The sequence below is a fragment of the Silene latifolia genome, chromosome Y (genome assembly GCF_048544455.1).
Source record: "Silene latifolia isolate original U9 population chromosome Y, ASM4854445v1, whole genome shotgun sequence".
Taxonomy (NCBI): Eukaryota; Viridiplantae; Streptophyta; class Magnoliopsida; order Caryophyllales; family Caryophyllaceae; genus Silene; species Silene latifolia.
This window is the reverse complement of record NC_133538.1, coordinates 460547749-460552141: the sequence shown is the minus strand read 5'-3', so window position 1 is coordinate 460552141 and position 4393 is coordinate 460547749. Positions and strand designations below refer to the sequence as shown.

The following is a 4393-nucleotide window of genomic DNA, read 5'->3' as shown; positions in this document are numbered from 1 at the left end:
TGAGCTTTATGAGGAGGAACATAAGCTTGTTGCTGCTGCAGAGGAGGAGTAGGATTAAGCACATTCTGACTAGTCCATCTCAAGTTGGGATAGACTCCACTCTGATTATTATAAAAAGAACCTCCTCCTTGCCTATATTGCTGAAAGGCAAGGACTTGCTCCTTCTCTGTTAAACAGTAAACAGCAGTGTGACCGTCATTACTCCCACATCTCTCACAAGTAACGGCTTCCTGTCTGGTCAGCAAGTGAACCGTTTATTGATCACCAGCAGCTTGCAACTCTAACTTGTCAAAACGAGCATTCATGGCTTCCAGCTGAGCCACTACAACATTATCAACTGAATGAACTGTGCGAATACCATCTCTCTGGTTCCCATACTCAGCACAATGGGTAGCCATCTCCTCAATAATTCCCCATCCTTTGTCATCATCATTGTTCTTCTGAAATCACCCATTAGATGAGGCGTCCAATATAGCACGGTGGTCATCATACAACCCATTGTAGAACTGGTTGCATAAAAACCACTGATCAAAACCATGGTGAGGAAGAGACCGTACCAACTTCTTGAAACGACACCAAGCTTCATAAAAGTTCTCATCAGGTGCCTGCTTGAAACTTGTAATTTTTCCTCTCAGCTGATTGGTACGTTGTGGAGGAAAGTACCTTTTATAAAAGGCAAGGGCAAAAGTCTTCCAGTTGGTGATACCGGCTGCAGTACGATCAAGATCGGTGAGCCACTCAGGGGCTCCGTCGGTCAGAGAAAAAGGAAACAGGACTTCTTTAATCTTATCCTGGGTCACTCCCTTAGTTGCGGGAATGGTAGAGCAGTAGTCAGTAAAGACCTCCATATGTTTACGCGGATCTTCACCCGCCACACCCCGAAACAGATTCTGTTCGACCAAATTAATATAGGACAGTCGAATGTCGAAAATATTGCCATCCTCGGTCGCAAGCTTGAAACCTTTAGGGATCGAGGCAGCTGTGGGCTCTGAGTGACTCGCTATGTTAGGCATCTTTACTGGCGTTTTAGCAGAAATAGAGTTGTCTTCTTCACAAGACGGATCTTCTGCGAAAACAAAATGTTCTAGCTCGGGTTCAAAAGTACTCAATACTTCCTTTGAATCTTCCTTTGCAGTCTTAAACTATGACGAAAAGATCTTTCTGGCTCAGGATCAGCAGGAACTAATTCTGACATGTTAGACCTGGGCATACACAACACTGAAGGGAATAAGTGAGAACTGTCTCAAGGAATAAAAGTTCTCTGAGTTGAAAAGAAATAAACAAAACAACACAGACAGATAGGGCTATTGCCTCCACGGCAACGGCGCCAAAATTTGATACGGTCGTTTCTGTACCAAAACTAAATACCTAAATATACTAACAGAAGCTAGTGATAAGTAGGGTCGACCTCCACAGGGAGGCAAGATATCTATCTGAAAGTCCGTCTATCTAACTCACAAATGGGGGGTTTTAAATTGGTTTTCTAAACTACTCAAGATTAAAAGGCAAGAGAAATAAAGCAAGAGCAATAAAGTGAGAAAATGAGATGAAAGTGATCAGATAAGAGAGAGTATGTCAGGATTTCGGTTCATCATGGCAGTCTATCGACTCAGTTGCAAATAGCCTAGACAATCTACTGTGAGAAGGGCAAGGGAAAGGTCCTTCCGGTCCGCTATCCACCCTAGATTTCCACTAACTTAACTTCCGTCCTCATTATGGTAGTCTACTGTTCATAGCAGGTCTATTTATTCCAATCTTCCAATCCAAGAACAAAGTTAACCGAATTAATGTTATTTAGAAGCGTGTACTCAACTAAATATGTGTTACAGTTATATTGCTATGGGGACAGATTCTCACGTGTAAATTATCTAGTCTATTTATTACATCGTCACAATTCTACCATGGATCCCCTAATCCTAACATAGGGAAATTAGCTACTCATGTTTTTAATGTAATCAACAATAATAAGAAAAGGCTTGCTAATGGAAAACATGATTAAGGAATAACAATCAAGCATAAATTAGACAAAAGCAAGAGTAATAATAAGAGAACAAGAAATTAAAGTAAATAGAGTATTGAGATTAAGGAGAAAGGAATGATTACAATCTAATAGAATCCGGCGTAAAGAACAATCCACCAAAGTAAGAGCAAAGTTAAGAGATTAAGTAGTAAAGAGTGTTTAAATATATGAAGAAATATTAAGTAGAAAAGTCAGAAGTGATTAAGAGTCTGAAAGATGTTTTATGACCAAATTACGACTCCTTTATATATGGGAGTGAAAATTAACATAATTAAACCTATCACGGATTACTAAAAACTCGTTTAACAGAGCAATCAACTCGATCGAGTACTTTCAAACTACTCGATCGAGGTCTTCTCCGGCAAATCTACTCGATCGACCACTTTAGGCTTCGATCGAGTAACTCCATAAAAGTACATTTCGATCGAGCAGAAAGAACTACTCGATGGACCTTCTGTTCCTGCCAAACCACTCGAGCGAACTCCAGAAAATCTCGATCGAGTGGAAATCCAATGCATCAGCCTCAAACTCGTCTTGGCAGCTTCACATGACCTCCCTTCACGCCTCCTGAGGTACGACTCTTGCTCTAATGTCTCCGTCTCCTTACAATGCATGCTAAAAGGGATGAATAAGGCGCGATTTCACTACTTTCGGGTCCATTTCTGCAATAAAGACAAAACAAACCAATGTAGCCAATTTGGGGCATTTTGCAATACAAAGTGATACAAAAAGGCATAGAAATGCGTGCAATAAGAGGCTAAAAAGTCTATATATATATTGCACGTATCACCAGGAACGGTACTTCGTGTTGTGATACAAGTATTTTCGCGCTGCGGTGCGGCTGTTGGTGGCGGTGTTATAATGCCGTCATCAGTCGTGGTGGAGTAGGCGGGATACGGATGAGACGAACTTTCAAAAGTATATATCAGTTATATAGATTGTTGTTTGTTTACTGTTGTTTCCCGTCAGTGTTGGTCTGGGCATATAGGGTGTTGTTTTGTTTATTAATGTTTCTTAACAGTTTCGGCTTGGGAGTGAGGGTAGAGTATGATATGGAAGGAACTTGCGTGTGTTTCCGTTGTTGTCATAGTATATTGATATTCTGTTTAAGGGACACAGTGGTGAGAAGTTGTAGGGTACTTTTTATCTTGTTGTAGATGAGGGATTGGTTGACATAGTTGTGGCAAGAGTTTTCTGGAATGTGTGTGCGTTGAGCTGGAAGCGGCAAGTGGTCCGTAATCTTTATTGGGACCTAGTGATATGTTAAGTTATGGATGAGTCTTACGGTAATAAACAGGAGAACTTGAGGATCTAGTGTGAATGTGTGTAACAATTATGGATCGTGAGTTATGATTGTGGGGATAAGTGCAGGTATAAAGAAGTATGTCGTTTGCGGTAATGGTTACGCTAAGGACTTTGTGGTATAGGTTAGGCGGTGTGCCGAATGAATTGAGGTATGAGAACAGCTAGAGTAATAGAATATTGGATATAGGAATGGATGTAGGTAGGTGTTAAGGCTATAGGCGGATATCGTTGACATGCGGTGGTGATGAGAATAATGAGAAGATATAGATAAGGATCTAGTATTAGTGAGTTACGAGGACGTAACATTCATCTTAAGAGGAGTAGGATGTGACAAAGAGAGTTTGATTGTTGTACATATTGTAGTAATTGGAAGTTTGAGAGTTAGTATAGAATAAAGGATGGATTTGTGAGTTAGTTGATTTTATTATAGGTAATGGCAGTGAGTATGATGTTTATGTGTATGAGTAAACTTCGAGGACGAAGTTCGTTTTAAGGTTGGTAGAATGTAACATTCCGTCTTAGTGTTGATCTTGTTTGGTGGATTACCTTGGTATTGAGTTTGCTAGTGAGCGTTATGGAAGTAAGACAGCGTTGGCAACACTTATGTTGTGGGTATTCGATAGTATTCTTTAAACCCCTATAAAATCTAGAGCAAAACAGTGGCGGAAACACTGTCGAATGGGATTAAATACACAAAGATAAAAGTTCTATCTGTTATAAATTGAGAATGTATAAAATTCTCAAGGATAAAATAAAAAACAAATGGTCAAGTCTAAACAATTTCCACTTTTATAAAAAGGGCGAAAATAAAATTCCTCAAAAGTGTTAAAACTAAAAACCATAAAATAAAACAGAAAACAGAGTAGGGTCTGCAGACTACTCGCTAGCTCACACAGAAATTCCCAGCAAAGCTAACACCTGTCATTTTATAAACATAACAGCCACAATCAGTGGGGAGTAACTCGACGTTCTCCCAGCCATATCACATGATATAAATGTTACAGATGCAAATAATATATCAAAGTAAATTGAAATGTTATAAAACATAAGTAACAAAATATGATTAAC

General features: G+C 39.5%; 1 non-coding gene across 1 annotated transcript; it reads left to right on the top strand.

Annotated features, from left to right (window-relative positions):
- Positions 1–531: 531 nt before the first annotated feature.
- LOC141636563 (small nucleolar RNA R71) lies at positions 532–637 on the top strand. Its single transcript, XR_012541169.1, has one exon. It is a non-coding gene; the product is annotated as a small nucleolar RNA R71 (small nucleolar RNA).
- The last annotated feature ends 3756 nt before the right edge of the window (positions 638–4393 follow it).